This window comes from Protopterus annectens, chromosome 2.part1, assembly GCF_019279795.1.
Source record: "Protopterus annectens isolate FY-2018-M chromosome 2.part1, PAN1.0, whole genome shotgun sequence".
Classification (NCBI taxonomy): Eukaryota; Metazoa; Chordata; order Ceratodontiformes; family Protopteridae; genus Protopterus; species Protopterus annectens.
In genome coordinates this window covers 224,299,358-224,318,047 of record NC_056729.1, presented here as the reverse complement: position 1 = coordinate 224,318,047, position 18,690 = coordinate 224,299,358, and positions in this window count along the sequence as shown.

Sequence of the window (18,690 nt, the reverse complement as noted above, 5' to 3'; positions counted from 1 at the left end):
TGTAGTGAAATCCTTTGCCTGGAGGCCTTTTTTGTTTTCTTAGTGGCAGTACGTTTTCAAAACTAGTTTCATCTAGCCAAAGTATTCCGACATCCTTAATGTTTTGTTTTTGTCCTGTGTTTTAAATCAGATATACTTGTTGCTCAGGCTGCTGCAGAGAGATTGACCTACTGCCAGCTGTGATATTGAGAAAAGATAAGTGTTTATTCTCATTTTTTCTGCATTTTAATTTAATATCTCTGTAATCTGTACAACTGTACTTTTTCTTCTTCTTGTGTGTTAGAGCTGTATATCTCTTAGTGTTCACCTCAGTTGTAGTGAAATCCTTTGTCTGGAGGCCTTGTCTGTTTTTTAGTGGCAGTAAGTTTTCAGAACTAGTTTTGTACAGCCAAAGTATTCCTGCATCTGTATTGTTTGGTTTCTTTCCTGTGTTTTAAATGAGATATACCTGTTGCTCAGGCTGCTGCAGAGAGATTGACCTACTGCCAGATGTGATAATTAAAAAAGATAGGTGTTTATTCTCATTATTTGTCTGCTTTTTGATTTAATATCTCTGTAATCTGTACAACTGTACTTCTTCTTCTTCTTGTGTGTTATAACTGTATATCTCTTAGTGTTGACCTCAGTTGTAGGAAATCCTATGTCTGGAGGCCTTTTCTATTTTCTTAGTGGGAGTAAGTTTTCAGAACTAGTTTCATCTGGCCAAAGTATTCCTGCATCTGTATTGTTTTGTTTCTGTCCTATGTTTTAAATCAGATATACCTGTCACTCAGGCTGCTGCAGAGAGATTGACCTACTGCCAGCTGTGATATTGAGAAAAGATAATTGTTTATTCTTATTTTTTGTCTGCATTTTGATTTAATATTTCTGTAATCTATACAACTGTACTTATTCTTCTTCTTGTGTGGTATAGCTGTATATTTCTTAGTGTTGACCTCAGTTGTAGAGAAATACATTATCTGGAGGCCTTGTCTGTTTTCTTAGTGGCAGTACGTTTTCAGAACTAGTTTCATCTGGCCCAAGTATTCCTGCATCTGTATTGTTTGGTTTCTGTCCTGTGTTTTAAATCAGATATACCTGTTGCTCAGGCTGCTGCAGAGAGATTGATCTACTGTCAGCTGTGATATTGAGATAAGATAAGTGCTTATTCTCATTTTATGTCTGCATTTTGATTTAATATCTCTGTAATCTGTATAACTGTACTTATTCTTCTTCTTGTGTGCTATAGCTGTATATCTCTTAGTGTTGACCTCAGTTGTCATGAAATCCTTTGTCTGGAGGCCTTGTCTGTTTTCTTAGTGGCAGTAAGCATTCAGAACTAGTTTCATCCAGCCAAAGTATTCCTGCATCTGTATTTTTTGTTTTCTGTCCTGTGTTTTAAATCAGATATACCTGTTGCTCAGGCTGCTGCAGCGAGATTGACCTACTGCCAGCTGTGATATTGAGAAAAGATGTGTTTATTCTCATTTTTTGTCTGCATTTTGATTTACTTTCTCTGTAATCTATGCAACTGTACTTATTCTTCTTCTTGTGCTTTATAGATGTATATCTCTTTGCGTTATCCTCAGTTGTAGTGAAATCCTTTGTTTGGAGGCATTGTCTGTTTTCTTAGTGGCAGTATGTTTTTAGAACTAGTTTCATCTAGCCAAAGTATTCCTGCATCTGTTTTGCTTGTTTCTGTCCTGTGTTTTAAATCAGATATACCTGTTGCTCAGGCTGCTGCAGAGAAATTGACCTCCTGCCAGCTGTGATATCATAAAAAGATAAGTGTTTATTCTCATTTTTTGTCTGCATTTTGATTTAATATCTCTGTAATCTATACAACTGTACTTATTCTTCTTCTTGTGTGTTATAGCTGTATATCTCTTAGTGTTGACCTCAGTTGTAGTGAAATCCTTTGTGTGGAGGCCTTGTCTGTTTTCGTAGTGGCAGTAAGTTTTCAGAACTAGTTTCATTCAGTCAAAGTATTCCTGCATCTGTATTGTTTGGTTTCTGCCCTGTTTTAAATCAGATATACCTGTTTCTCAGGCTGCTGCATAAAGATTAACCTACTGCCAGCTGTGATATTGAGAAAAGATACGTGTTTATTCTCATTTTTTGTCTGCATTTTGATTTAATATCTCTGTAATCTGTACAACTGTACTTATTCTTCTTCTTGTGTGCTATAGCTGTATATCTTTTAGTGTTGACCTCAGTTGTAGTGAAATCCTTTGTCTGGAGGCCTTGTCTGTTTTCTTAGTGGCAGTAAGCTTTCAGAACTAGTTTCATCTGGCCAAAGTATTTCTGCATCTGTATTTTTTTATTTTCTGTCCTGTGTTTTAAATCAAATATACCTGTTGCTCAGGCTGCAGAGAGATTGACCTACTGCCAACTGCGATATTGAGAAAAGATAAGTGTTTATTCTTATTTTTTGTCTGCATTTTGATTTAATATCTCTGTAATCTGTACAACTGTACTTATTCTTCTTCTTGTTTGTCCCCACCTACCTTCCCTGTTCTTGTTTTTGTGTTAGTGTTGGTGGCTCTGGAATTGCCCGCCCGTCCTGTAAGTCTGTATTTGAATACTCCTCCGGAGTCCATCTAATTTGCTCGCTTAACCAAATACAGTGACATCATATTCTGAGTCTATTGTTCACTCTACATAATATAGAGAGAAGATTTGAGAAGGCCATCACACTTAGAGTCTTCTTTCCTCTCTCCTTGCAGTTTACTAAAAAAAAAAAAAAATTTATCTGCTTTTACTGTATTTGTGTTTCCTCTTACTTTATTTTGCTTCTGCCCCTTCTTAAAAGTACTCAATTGTATTTATTCGTCTGCACTAATTGCTGCTTGGTAGTAGCCTGATTAAATTGTAACTGTTATTCTAAGTATTTTGCTTTAAGCACTTGGGCTTCATACCGATTGTTTTACATTAAGACGGTTTGTGGTCTGCTCTTTTGTGGCATGACAGGTAGCTTACATCCTTCTAAGCAGGGAATTGCTGTTGGAAATCTCAGTGTGTGCTATTCTAAAAGTGTAATTTTCTTGTCTAAGCACTTGGGCTTCAGGCCAGTTATTCTACATTAAGAAAATTTGTGGTCTGCACTCTTGGGGGAGGAGTGGCTGGATTCTGTTCTTCTGAGCTGGGAATTTCTGGTCACCGGCTTATTGTGCTTGCTTATTCAAACTGTTTCTTTATGAAATTGGTGCACGTTTTTGCTTTAGAATAGGACCAGATTCAAGCCTGCTGAATCGACCTTTATTTGTATAACTTGAGCTCAGATCCAGGCCATCTTTTTTGGAGAAGGTTCCCCTGCACCCTAGTAGCGGGAGTGTGTAGTTAGAACTTGTCTGATTGAAGATTGCTGGAAAAGGGCTCAGTTTTGAGTTTTTTTCTGGTTAATTGGGTAACTTGTTTAAATCAGATTGTTTGTTTTCTATTGTTTTATATATATATATCTATCTATATATATATATATATATATATATATATATATTATATATATATATATATATATATATATATATATATATATATATATATATATATATATATATATATATATATATATATATATATATATATATATATATATATATATATATATATATATATATATATATATATATATATATATATATATATATATATATATATATATATATATATAAATTGCACTTTATTCATCTGCTTTTACACTATTTGTGTTTTTGCTACTTTATTACTAAAGACATTGACTATAACTCTGAATTGAGATATATAACAGTAAGCATCTTTTTATGCACATTTAAAGTGTTGTTTTATTGTATCTGCTTTATTTTCTGAAAAAAATATATATATTTGTTTCCCACCTTTGTAAACTAGTACAGTCCAGTTTTCAGGGTAGTGCTGAATTCAGGGCTGTTTTACAAATCTCTGTGTTTGCCCATACCTTACTTGGATAGGAGGATGTTCTTCTGTTCACCTGTGAGAGAGAGGAGCTTTGAGCAGCCTATCTGTCCCTGGAGGAGTGGTTTCAGCCCAGAAAGTAGTAGTTTATTGACCATTTTGGGCTAATTTCTATCTCTTTCATTTCTCTGCTATAAAAAACGCATTTGCCTGGTTTTGCGTGCCGAGCAAGGCTGTTTATCTAGGGTATAACTATTCCCGGCTCCACAAAGTCTTGTCTTCAATTTTTCCCTTGGAACTAGATAAACTTTCAACTTAAGCACTCAAGCCTTTCATTTCTCAGCCCGGCACTTACTCAAAACTCATAGCAAGCACTTATAAACCCTAGCACTACAGAAAGACAAGGCTCTCTATTTGACCTTACCAGACATTCAGTAAAACAGTTTACTGTACCTATCCAGGCATGTTCAAAGGGCAGTTTTAGGTGTACTCTCCAGTCCAACTGGTGAATCTGGGCATTTTGAGGCAATGTTACAACAGCCTCATGTACACAGACAACCCTCTCCTCCTACCACCAAACACTAATACATGCGAGAGATGCAATTATACAGCCAAACTGGAGGCTAAGCTTTCTCAACCAAAGACTGGATCAGACAGTCAAGAGGAGAAGATAATTAATGGCATCACACCACCAGTCTCACATAGACCCATTCAAACAGCACCAGCAAAAAACACATGTAAATACATGAAAGCATACCCAGTGGCTCTAAATAAAAATCTGCAAAAGCAACAGAGCCCTCCAAAGCAGACATCCAAGCAACCTCCACCCTCCAACAGAAACCATGAAACAGATACTTCATAAAACCAGTGTGCCATGCAATCACAGTCCTCAAGGCAAAATAACATACCCAACATACTAGTAACAGGTGACTCTATAGTCAGGCACACTGACATCTACTCACTAGGCTGAATAATGAGAAGGTTACTGTTAGCTGCCTGTTGGGTGCCAGGATCCACCACATAACACAAGCACTCAGGTCACTCCAGAACAAGTACAACTATGACTCTATCATTGTCCATGTTAGTGTGAAAAACCTGAGTCGTACCTCCCTGGACTACATGAAAAAAGACATGGAAGAGCTCTCTGATCACGAAGCCTAGGCCATTATGAACCTGACCCTGAGTAGCATCCTACCTTCACCAAGAATGATACCACGGAATAAAGAAAAAATGATCAGTTTCAACAATTGGCCAAGTTTCTGGTATTATTCAAAGGGGATCCAGTGTCTGTCTGCCTGGGATGACATTCTCAACAACCACGCTGCTTTGCTAGAGATGGATTGCACCTGTCAACCTTAGACTTTTGAATACTGGCCAAGGCTCTTGCCACCCCCATTGTGCCTTTTTTAGGCAAGGCTCAAAAGACAAACCCACTGCTGTGAATAGCACAAGTAACAAAAATCTGAGGGTAATACTACTCAATGCCAGAAGTCTAAACTTCAAAATGCATGCACTAGAGGCACTCTTCGGTATATGTGCAGTAACAGAAACCTGGCTTAAGGCTCCAGAGAGTACCCCAGCACTACCAAGCTACAACTCATACCATACATTTCAGCCACAGAACCCAGACCAAAGTACAAAAGGCAGGGGAGTATCCATATTCATCAAGGATACCCACATCTCTAGGTTAATGGCACAGCATGATGCTTCAGAGATTATCCATGTGCAACTAACAATGGGCAAAACTGAAATTCAAATTGTAGCTTGCTACAGATCACTCACTATCTCCCAGGATCCCCATTCTGCATGTCTGGAAACACTGGGTAACATAAAAGTCCTACCAAACACCCTAATATTGGTTGATTTCAACTATCCAAACATTAACTGGGAGAACCACTCAAGTACTAACTCCCTTGACCAACATTTCCTAGAATTTATAAACTCAAACACCCTGGAACAAATGGCCAACACTCCCACCAGAGGTGACAACATATTGGACCTGGTCATCACCAACATGGGCAACTGGTGTTCCACACTGGAGGTCAACCCCTCACTGATTAGGTCTGATCATAAACAAATCACTTTGGATATCCACATTCCACCCCCACCTCTGACAAGGAAACCACTGTGTAAAACATTTCAAAAACAAACTTCACGTTACTTAAGACAGAGGTGGAAGGTTTCAAAGCCCCCATGCTAAAGGACAACACTGTCCAAGCTGCAAAATCCTTTACTAATGCATTCTAATGGAACCTACAAGAATGCATGGATCATGCTATCCCAAGCAAAACCAAGATTCACTCCTCTAAGAAAAGGAAACCGGTCTGGTGGACTCCTGCCATAAACAAGCTATACAATAGAAGGAGGAAACTAGTACAGAAAATAGTAAAATCCCAAGAAGGGAAGTCATCCCTGATCAGTATCAGCAATAAACTAGGATCCCCCATAAAATCATTCAAGGCGAGCTTTGAAAGAAAACTTGCCAAGGACTCCAAAGATAACCACAAGGCTTTTTTTTAGCTATGTCAAGAATCTAAGAAGCAATGCTCAGATCTGCTCTAAGTTAGTGCAGAATGGCACAAACTACACTGAACCAACTGATATTGCCAACATCCTGGCAGACAGAGTCAGTGCAAACTTCACCCACCTCTCACCCCCAAAAGGGCCCATAACCATACCAGAAGAATATAGAGCCCCTGAAATCACAGGCACTCAGGTTAAAATAGCCCTCTCCAAAGCCAGAACACAGCATCAATGGGACCAGGCAGTGTCCCAGGCTGCGTCCTATATGAGCTCAAAGATGAACTAACCCCTCACCTAAACACACTGCTCAAACTCAGCCTCTCCACAGGCTACATACCCATTAAGTGGTGCACAGCAACGGTTGTTCCACTCCATAAAGGTGGAGCCACAACAGACCCCAGGAACTATCGCCCTATAAGCCTGACTAGCTTTATGGAGGGCATCATCATTGAACTCATTAACAGAGATATTGGGAACCTCCAAACACTGGACCCTACCCAATTCGGCTTTGGTAAGGGCAGATCATGCCTCCTAAACCTGTTGGACTTTTTTGAGCCAGTTACCAAGGCTATAAACAAGAGAAAGATGGTACACACACCTACCTAAACCTCACAAAGGCCTTTGACACCATTCCCCATTCTGGTATTATAGAGAAGCTTACCAGCCTGAACATAAACCCCTATGTCACAAGATGGGTTGCCAATTGGCTCACGGACAGAACCCACATGGTGAGAGTTGTGGGAGCTAGGTTTGACTCTAAACCGGTTACAAGTGGCATTCCCCTCAGTCCTAGGACCCCTCCTGTTCGGCATATACTTTTCAGAGGTACAGACAAGCACAGGAGGACTATGGCTGATCAAGTTTGCAGACGACTGCAAACTAGGAGCTATAATTGACCCACTGACTGACACAGACCTCCTCCAAAAGGGTCTCACTGAGATGGTTACCTGGTGTCAAAATCATGGTCTCAAGCTGAATGCCAAAAAGTCCATAGATATTCCCTTTGGAAATAACAAATTACCCACAAACTACCACATGGCTTGTAATCCCCTAAATATGGAAAATGAAATAAGGGATCTGGGGACCCAAGTAGATAGGAATCTCTACTTTGATAATCACATTGACAAAGTGGTTAGAAAATCCTTCTATGTGGCCCACCTAATCACGAAAGGGTTTGCATCCAGATCAAAAGAGGTCATTGTGCCCTTCTACTCATCACTCATCAGACCCATCATAGAGTGCAATGCCCCATTTGGGATGTACCTTACAAGCCACCTGCAACAGCTGGAAAGACCACAGAAGTACATCACTAAGAGGATCACTGGCCTCAAACAGATGCCCTATGCAGCTCAACTGAAGAAACTCCAGCTGTACTCAGTTGCATACCGCCTGCTCAGAGGTGATCTTTGCCTGACATACAAGGCCATATCCAACCCAGAATTGATGGACATGCTCCACCTAAACAAAACCTTATCCCCTTGAGCCACACGCTCTGGGGATTAAATCTCACCACAACAATAAATAGGACATGCTGGATGGATGGATTCCTATCCCAGAGACTTCCCATGCTTTGGAACAAGATTCCAGTCTACATTAGGCAGAGCTCCTTGCTAGTACTCTTCAAGAGAACCCTTAATGAGTGGATGGGGAACAGAAAGTTTACCCTGGGGATCAGTTCAGTGGCTCAGCTGGACAGAGGCACAGGGAACAAATCTAAGGGGGTGGTAAAAGCCAATACATTCTGGCTAGGCTTATAAATGTCTTCGGGCAGATAGCCTAGTACCTACCTTATGAACCTATGAACCTATATAAATTATGCATAACACTTATAACATATACACTCTTCTTAACCTCGCATGTAACTAAACATTAATAATATTGGGATCATTTACAAAGATAAATGATAAACATCACATCTAATTATTTTATATTCATACCTATATTCAGAATTACTATTTAATTTAGAATATTAATTATATGCTAATGATATTTATTATATTTTACTTTATTTGGTAAGCTTATTTACAACAGAGCTATTTAGCTATGTAACTTAATTCTTCTGTTTTTTGAATAGTTGTTGTAGGCAAGTGGAAGCTTAATGATTTTTACTTCTCATCAAACTAGGAATTCATTATTCCATGTTTTGTTTTGTTTTTTTTTGTCTAATGTTAATACTACCTTACACTTATTCTCTTCTAGCATGCCACAAATTTTATATTCATTTAATAACACCTTTGATGAAGTTCCAAAGTGTAGGATGAAAGTGCTCAGTTTTTACCATAGTTTTTTATTTGTTAGTTATTTATTCTTGCTCCTTGGTTTATTTTCTGCTGGCACACTTGGATTTATGTTTGTTATTGTACTTGGTGTTTACCCTTTTTTGTTTGTTTCTATTCATTTAATAACACAACTTATAAAAATAAGTTAGTAATTATAGTCATATTTTCTAAAGATACCATACACAACCCTTTATTTAGTAAAGAATTTTGTTATCAGTCTGACAAGAATTCCATTTTCTTTAAATATTTAGCCTCCACTGAAAATGGACGTATGTCCAGTCAGACTTTCCTGGTTAACAAATGTAAAATAAAAGTAATTTAATCCACATTGTAATGGACTTAACCTTACTATATCTAAAAATTGATGGATTAAATAATAACACATAAAGAAACTCTCTTCTCACATATTTGAAAGTTTACACCACAGATATTATTTTTACAAGAACCACACTTCAATCAAAATGACAAAAGTTTAAGACCCCTCCCAAAAATGAAATCTTTGCTCATTCCAGCTAGATACAAATATGAGGGGAAAAAAGGCATATTACTAATTCATACTACTATAATTTATAATAAAATGTGTACTCTTGCAAATATTTATTGGTTTTAATGTATGGGTGTCAAACTTGCTAAAACATTACTTGATATTATTTTGAATAACTTAAAAGGATCATTAATATTAGCAAGTGAATTAATTGTATCCTACATGAAAAGAAACAACTTCATTAAGGCCCTTAAAATTATCTACCTCTGGAAAGCTCTAAAACATTGGATATATTTATTAAATTTAAAAGACAACACTTTCTCTTAAGAGATCCAGATTCTTTATAGTTCTATCACTTGTCTTCTGTTTTCTGAACTCAAAGTTGTTAAAAAGGCAATCTGTGATGCTGGCAGGTCCCACTGATGTCATGTTTGTAGACATAGAGAGTGCGCAGGTGAGCTGCACTCTTGAGAAAATAAGCTGAGTAATGTTTTCATCTATACTTTGGGTGACAACCATTGAGGACAGGGGGGTGAAGTTTGATCCAAATCTGTCAACTAGCAGGCTATGTATTTCCTCTAGGTGAGTATGGATGGTGCCATCCACAGAAAGCTGTGCACATAGCTGGGTATTCCCCTTAGGATTTCATACTAAGTTGGCAAATGATTTGTGACAACACCTCCAAATACAACCTTGCGTATGCATCACATGCTAACACAGTAATACAACTCTACCTTATTTCATGTCAGTACATCAATTATGCACCATATGCCTATATGTTTGTCATTGGAAAGGCGTGTGTGAGGGTTGTGATGCCATTTATGGACATGCACTTAAGTCTCTTCACAACAGGTACAAGTATGACTCTGTCATTGTCCATGTTGGTGTGAATGACTTGAGACATACCTCCATGGACTATATGAAGAGAGACATGATTGAGTTTTCAGAGGATGTGTCCCAGCCAGATATGACCCTAGCCCTAAGCATCCTATCTTTACCAACAGCGATACCACAATAAGCAAAATGAATCAATCACAAAGGGTAAAGTGCCTCAGGCAAAATGTAGTTTCAAAATCCAAATAACCTTTTCTTGAGGCACAACATGACAATAAGAAACCTGACCTTTTATTAAACACACTGAACTAAAGAACAAAAACAATAAAAACATCCAGTAAGTGCTTTCACATTCTCCCGAATGCTTCATCAGACTGTTGAGTAAGCTAAGCCATTTCTACATTTAAATACCTTTGCTATTGCTTCATCAAACAATCATTATAGTTCCTTACTTAATGACATCAGTGCTTAATTAATTAAAACATTGCTAGCTGAAGCCTATATGATTTTTTATATTAAAAACAAATATTTAATCTATAATAGATGCATCAACCTCATACAGCCTAAAAACATATAAAAACATAGTGTATATTTCACTATTTAAAAAACATATGCTCATGTATATAAACTTATCATTGCATGTATACTATAAAAATATAGAATGTATCCTATAAAAAAAATATTGTTTATTAATAAATTCAAGAGCCATCTTAAAGAATGCTAGACCAATGGCCTATAAACAGTGGCAATGTTTATTGTCCCTTGCTCTCAAAAAAGGTTTCATGGACACCCTATCATTCAAACCAGATAATCTATCTGCTTGTAGCCTCATAATCCATCTTGTCTCTCTTTGTTCAGTGTAGTTTCTATGTTCACCTAGCTTAATGTTCTTATATACAAACTCAATCACAGTAAATTTAAAACCATGTGTACTACCTTCATTTATAACATGTCTAGCTAGGGCATTGCTGTCATCTTCCCTGTTTATAGCATAGACCTTATCTGATGAATTTAGAGAGAGGATATATGTTAGAAGAAAGAATGGTTTTGCATCAGGAAGAGGTTGTAGATAGGAGGGTAAGTGGAAAACCCTACATATACAGAGGTAGACAAACAGATCATCAAAATGAAAGAAGATTCTTATCCATGCCACAACAGCCAGTGATATCGTATACTTATAATAATAAGAAGATCAGGGAGATCTTCCACAGAAACTGGAATATTCTCACAATAGATGATGATATACAGCGGCTTGTGGGAGATAAACCTAGATTCACTTACAAGAATACAAAATCACTTAAATGACTATTATGTTACGAGAGAAATAATAAATTACTGTTAACATCTGATAGGAAAGGGACCTATGCTTTTAGGACATGTAACCAGTGCAATTACATGTCTAATAGCAATAGCTTTATCCACCCTGACAGTGGAAGACCATATCATTTTTCAATTTATGCAGACTGCAAGTCATGGGATTTAATATATCTAGCGGTCTGGAGAAAATGTAGTCATTTTTATGTAGGAAAGACAAATAGGACCCTTTGATAAAGAGTTAGAGAACATGTCTATGCTATAAACAGGGAAGATGACAGCACTGTTTATAGGCCATTGGTCTAGCATTCTTTAAGATGGCTCACAAATTTATTAATAAATAATATGTTTTTTATTGGATACAATCTATATTTTTATAGTATATGTGCAATGATAGGTTTATTTATACATGAGCATATGTTTTTTAAATAGTGGAATATACAATATGTTTTTATATGTTTTTAGGCTGTATGAGGCTGATGCATCTATTATAGATTAAATATTTGTTTTTAATATAAAGAATCATATAGGCTTCAGCTAGCAACGTTTTAATTAATTAAGCACTGATGTCATTAAGTAAGGAACTATAATGATTGGTTGATGAAGCAATAGCAAAGGTATTTAAATGTAGAAATGGCTTAGCTTACTCAACAGTCTGATGAAGCATTCGAGAGAATGTGAAAGCGCTTACTGGATGTTTTTATTGTTTTTGTTCTTTAGTTCAGTGTGTTTAATAAAAGTTCAGGCTTCTTACTGTCATATTGTGCCTCAAGAAAAGGTTATTTGGATGGGGAATGATAACACAATACCAACAAAAAATAATTGACTTCAACAATTGGCTTAATTTCTGGTGTAATTCCAAGGGCATCCAGTATCTGTTTGCCTGGGATGACATGGTTGACAGCCCTCAATGCTTAGCCAGAGATGGCCTCCATTTGTTACCCCTGGGATTCTGGATTCTGGCCAAAGCTCTTTCCTCCACCATTGTGCCTTTTTCAGGCAATGTCCCAAAGATGAATCTGCCACCATAAAAGATTTGTCGAAAAGCAAATTGAAGGTCATGCTGCTTAACACCTGGAGTCTCAACCTGAAAATGCAGTCATTGCAGGCTCTCCTTTCATTGGAAGATGTCTTTTGTGCAGTAATGGAACCTCGGTTCAAGGCTGTGGAGGCATTCCTGACTTACCAGGCTATACCTCATTCCACACATTCTGACCCAAAACGAGGTAGGGAAGACTAAGACTGGTGGAGTATCTTTCTTCATTAAAGACAAGTACACCCACCTTCAGACTGGTTTGCCAGCATGACCCACTAGAACTACTCCAGGTGCAACTGACAATTGGCAAGATACCTATTCAAGTTACAGTCAGCTATAGACCCCCCTCCATGACTCAGGACATCCACTCCTCCTACCTGGACCTACCTGGCTCCTTCAAGGTACCCCCTAACACCCTGATCCTTGGTGACTTTAACTACCCCAACATATACTGGGTGAACTATGCCTGCACTAATGCACTCACCCAATGATTCCTTGACTTCATCAATTCTAACACACTAGACTAGCTAGTCTCATCCCCTGCAATGGGAGATAACATTCTGGACTTGGCTCTCACCAACATGGGTGACCACTACACCAACCCCATAGGAAGATCTTCCCTCATGAGATCAGACCATTAGTCTGTCTTATTCAAAGTTTCAATCCCACTTAACTCCCCCCACCTCCAGCCATAACCAGGCTAAAGAACTTTTCAAAAGCTGACTACAATCTTCTAAGGAAGGGTATCATTAGCATCACACCAGCGCCCCCCTCAGAGGATACAGACAACTATGCTGAAGAGTACACCAGCACAGTATACAAGCACCTGTACAACTGCATGGATTAACCCATACCCAACAGAATTAAAACCTGCTAGTCGAGGAAACACAGACCTATATGGTGGACATCCTCTATCAACGGGCATTACAACAAAAGGAAGAAACTGTTGTCCAAGGGTAAAATTGCACACATTTGCAATTGGAAAAATCTTCCTTTTTAGCCTCAACAAGTAAATTAGATCACTAGTAAAAACTCCAAAGCCAATTATGATTTGAAACTAGCCTATAAAACAAAGGGTAACCACAAAGCCTTCTTCAGTTACATCAGGAACCTCCATGGCAAAGCCCAGGTTTGTTCCAAATTAGTTCTTAACAGTAACATTCACACTGCTCCTGTTGACTTAGCCAACCTGCTAGCAGATAGGTTCAGCACAAACTTCACCCCAATGTCCCCCCAAAAGGCCCATTCAACATCCCTGATACTTGTCCCACACCTCACATCTTTGTAGATTAAGTGTTAAAGGCTCTGTCCAAGGCAAAGAACACAGCTTCCATGAGACCTGATAGTATCCCAGACTGCATTCTACACCATCTCTGCATGTCCTCCCTGCATTCGTGTGAGTTTTCTCTGGGTGCTCCAGTTTCCTCCCACATTACAAAGACGTGTCTGGAGCAGTTCTCCCTTGGTCTCCACAGAATATTGGCTTGTTCCAAGTTGGACTTTCCCGGTTAACAAAATGTAAAATAAAAAAAATAAATAAATAAAATAAATCTCCAGAAAGAAATAGCCTCGCCATTGAACACCCTTTTCAACCACAGTCTAAGTACAGGCCTCTTTCTAGCAGAGTGGAGAACTGCCTTTGTCATCTCCTTGCACAAAGGTGGTGCCACTACTGACCTTGGAAACTATTGCCCCATTAAATTGACAAGTCTGATCTGTAAAGCCATGTTGCATATTATTATGGACATCATAGACAAGGACATAGGCAATCTCCAAGCACTTGATCCCACTTAGTTCGGAATCATCAAGGGCAAATCTTGCCTGCTGAACCTGGCTGACATTCCTGATACTGTCACCAATGCCCTGGATGAGGGAAATGTCATTACATGCAGCTTACCTTGACTTGTCCAAAGCCTTTGACATGATCCCCCACTCAGGTATCATCAAAAAGCTAAAAGAACTTGGCATAAATCCCTATCTCATCAGGTGGGTTGCCATCTGGCTCATCGATAGGACCCACAAGGTCAAAATAGGTGCCTCCACCTCTGACAGCAAACCTGTCCTGGACCACTAGTGTTTGGCATCTACTTGTCAGAGGTCCAGGCAAAGACAAAAGGCCTGTGACTGACCAAGTTTGTGGACAATTACAAGTTAGGTGCTGTCTCTGACTCCCCAAATTATGTTAACATACTACAAGAGGGTCTGACAGCAACAAATGACTGGTGCCAAAGTCATGGCCTTAAGTTAAAAGCAAAAAAAAACTATTATCATACCATTTGGCAATAATATGGTCCCTAGTGATTACCACATAACCAGCAAACCCCCTAAGCACAAAACCTGTGGTGAGAGACCTGGGTACACAGGTTGACAAGAATCTCACATTCGACCATCATATAGCGGCAGTGGTCAGAAAAGCATTTTAGTTGGTTCATCTCATAAGTAAAGGAATTGCATCCAGAGAAAAGGAGGTTATTACCACTCTGTACTCCACTCTCATTAGGCCAAGAATTAAGTACAGTGCTCCATTTGGTATATACCTCTCCAAACACCTGCACTAGCTGGAAAGGCCACAGAAATACCTCACAAAGAGAATCCATGGCCTCTAACACTTGTCCTATGTAGACAGGCTCAAATCACTATCACTCAACTCAGTATCATACAAATTGCTCAGAGGTGATCTGTATCTTGCCTACAAAGCAATCTCAGACCCTGCCCTAGTAGAGATGCTCCATATCTGTAATTCTAACTTCTGCCACATTACCTGATCAAAAGGCCTAAATCTAATTTGCAACATTAACAAAACCTGCTGGAGAGACAGGTTTGTCTCCCAGAGGCTGCCCCATCTCTGGAAGAGACTACACATACACATCAAACAGAGTATGTTGCTGACCTTCTTCAAGTGCAACCTTGATGAGAGGATGGGAAACCACAAATTCATCCCAGGAGTATCACCTGTGTCCCTCACTGACAGGGTCAACAGGTGCTGACCGCGGTTTCTTTTTTGGGGATAAACTCTTGGCTAGGCTTGTAAGGGCCCCAGAAGCATTAGCCTAGTAACCTTCTATGATTCTATGATTATAAATGATGTGGATGTGGTTCATGCAGAGCAGTTAATTGCACAAATGATGACACTCACACAATGCTGCTGAGCAGCACTTAAATAATCCTTGTAAATAACAACACAATTGTGCATACAATGAATTCCCCAAGGCTGCAAGTGAATCTGAACTTGTTATACATTTGTGTATGTAACAGGATTACAACAAGGTGTATATGGCCATGTAATCAGTATGACGTAATATTGCTGTATGTCACACAGTATTTCGTGATGCTAGGTATACACATACACACCTGTGCCATACTGCAAGTGTTCCTGTGATGGTTGAATGAGAACTGTATAGAATGTTGATGTACTCCTCTACAAGAGCACATGCCTTACTAAGGCAACAATATACATAGCATCTTCACATGTCAACAGTCATCAAGATGAAGGAACATGTCATCAAATGGCAGCAGCCCTATTAACACATTACCTCAAATAACAGATTAGAATACACTGTTGTAGGGCTACCATGCATCCACAACTCAACAAAGCACATGTGGATGACAGCAACATTGAAATGTTCAAAGTTAATAGTGTCATAGGATATTACTAGGCTAATTGTCAACATTGCATAAAATCCTAGCCATACCAAATATAACAATGCCATAATGCTCTTTATTTATGTAGTGTCCTTGACAGTGGCCCAAGCACAGATACATTATTTGCATGTGCATTGCTGCAAGGCCCACATTAATCTCAGAAAGTATTTATTCATGGAAGCACATGTCCTTGCCCTTATCTTGTGTTTATGAATAACTTTCTATGTCATAGAAAATAACAGGCCAATAGCCATAGTAAGCCATGTTAAAAACCTCTTTACATAGCACATCACCAAGAAAATGATTTGCAGTAATCATGGCAAAGTGATAGCACATATGTGATTCCCATTTCATGAATTCAGTGTGAACTTGTGAAGTAGTCTGGAAGATATGTTGTGGGAGAAATAGTAGAGCAGATACTGTGCTGTTCATAATGTAGTTTATTCAAGAAATGTTGGGTGCAAACATTTCTTACATAAATAACTGTTGTATTGCCTTCCATGTTTCTGCAGAGTTAAGTGCTGAGCAAATGTGGGTTTCTTCTTAAAGAAAAAAATAGTAATATGTCATTTGGTTTGCCTTCCTTCACACAAACAGGCTAAGCAGTGATAAGCAGCCATCTGCACTCTAGATAGTACTGAGTGTTGAAAAGAGGTTTGCTGTGTAGTTTTCCCCATGGCACAGTGTGTAAAAGTAGTGAGCTCCCCGTCAAAAAACAGACGAGGGAGGGTTCAAATCCAGGCCATTCCCTTACTTTAACAAATGGTGGCAGGATGTACTTTTATTTATTTATTTATTTATTTTATTTTACATTTGTTTACCAGGAAAGTCCAACTGGACACAGTCCATTTTCAGCGGAGGCCATGGGAGAAAACTTCCACAATACAATACAGTACATGAGAGAAAAAAATAGAGCATACATATGGCATTCATACACAATATGTTAGAGATTAACAACTCTTACAGTAGACAATCATTGCGGTACATAATAAACTTATAACATTTTTTTACAGTTATAAGTTTTGTAAGGTAAATATCAATGGGTTAACAAGCTTTCATGGGAAAACTGTTTATACTTAGCTGAAACCCTGAAAAATTCTCTTGGTATGGATTAACCTGGGGAGTAGAATGAGCATAGCCAGGTACTTAAATAGTGGCCCTTCAGGATGGTTTTGAACTCAATAAAGGAGGTAGTAAAAGTTATTTGGCTTGGTAGTGTGTTCCAGGTTTTGGCAATTGTGCTGGCAAAGAGGGATTTACCAGCATCGTTTTTATGTTGGATGACAGTTATGAGGTTCTGGTTACTAGGTCTTAAGGCTCTAGAGAGAATGTGGGGCTGAAATAGATGCTGAAGTGCTGGGTTATCTCAGGAAGGTAGTAGAGCTTATGTGCTATAAAGAGCTGATTGATTAGAAGTATATCAGGCAACTCAAGCCAATTGAGCTGCTTAAGGGACAGACAGTGGTGGGACTTATATGAGGCTTCACTATCAAACTTGGCAATCTTGTTATAGCAAGATTCCATTTTATTTAGATTGGATTGATAGAGATTAGTCAAGATGGGAGAGGAATAGAGGAGGATAGATAGACGATGAGTCCTTGCAATGGTTGCTTTGCTATGTTTAGTCATAAACTGTTTGTTCCTGTAGAGGAGTCCAAGCTTTTTATTAACTTTCTTGATGGTTTCTGCTATGTGGATGTCAAATTTCAGGCTATTGTCTATTTCTACACCTAGCAGTTTAGTGTGTATGTGGTTGAACTGATTTGAAAGTTTTCTTTGGATTTGATGGTGAAATAATTATTTAGAGGAGGAGATCTGCCTGGGCTGAAAATATTTAGCTTGTTTTTTGTGATTAAGAAGAGGTTTGATGTTGGCAAACCAAGTTTCAGCTAGGGTGAAGTTATTTTAGGTTAGGGTTTGCAGTTCCCTTAGGGTGGGGGCAGGGCATATAATGGTGGTGTCATCTGCATATTTTGCTACTGAGGCAGTGGGTGAGGATGAAGAGATCTGGTTAGTAAGTAGAGAGACCAGCAAAGGGCCAAGTATGGACCCTTGACGGACTCCTATGGTTACTGGTAACATGGGTGACAATTGGTCCTGCCATAGGACTGCTTGCTGATGGCCAGATATGTAGCTGTTGAACCATGATATGGAGGAGGGAGTTATATTTAGGGTAGATAGAGTTTCAAGAAGCATACTGTGGTTTACCATGTCAAAGGCTTTCGCTAAGTCTAAGAATATGGAAGAAACAAATAGACTCTTGCTTCTATGATGGTTAACTATGTTGCCGAATGATAGTAGTGCTGTGGTGGTGCTATAGGAAGGTCTAAAGCCATGCTGGTCTATGGAGAATAGGTTGTTATTTTGAAGGTACTGCATTAGTTGAGTGTGAACAACTCTTTCTAATATTTTTGATAAAGGTGATAGGATTGCTATTGGGCGATAGTTGGTGAGCTCTAAAGAGTTACTTCCTTTGTGCAGTGGAATAATATGTGATGTTTTCCATCAGGTAGGTACTTTGCATTCTGGTTAGGCTATAGCTTTAGCTGATATCTGAAGGAAGTCTGCTGGTAGCTTATTAGCTGCTAGAGTGGTTGGTTTAAGTTTCCTAAGGAGTTTAGAAATTACCTTGATGAACACGGAGTGAAGTTGAAAATTGGGGGTAATGTTTTGTATATCGGGGTGGGTAGGGGTAGTTATTGGTGTGGGGC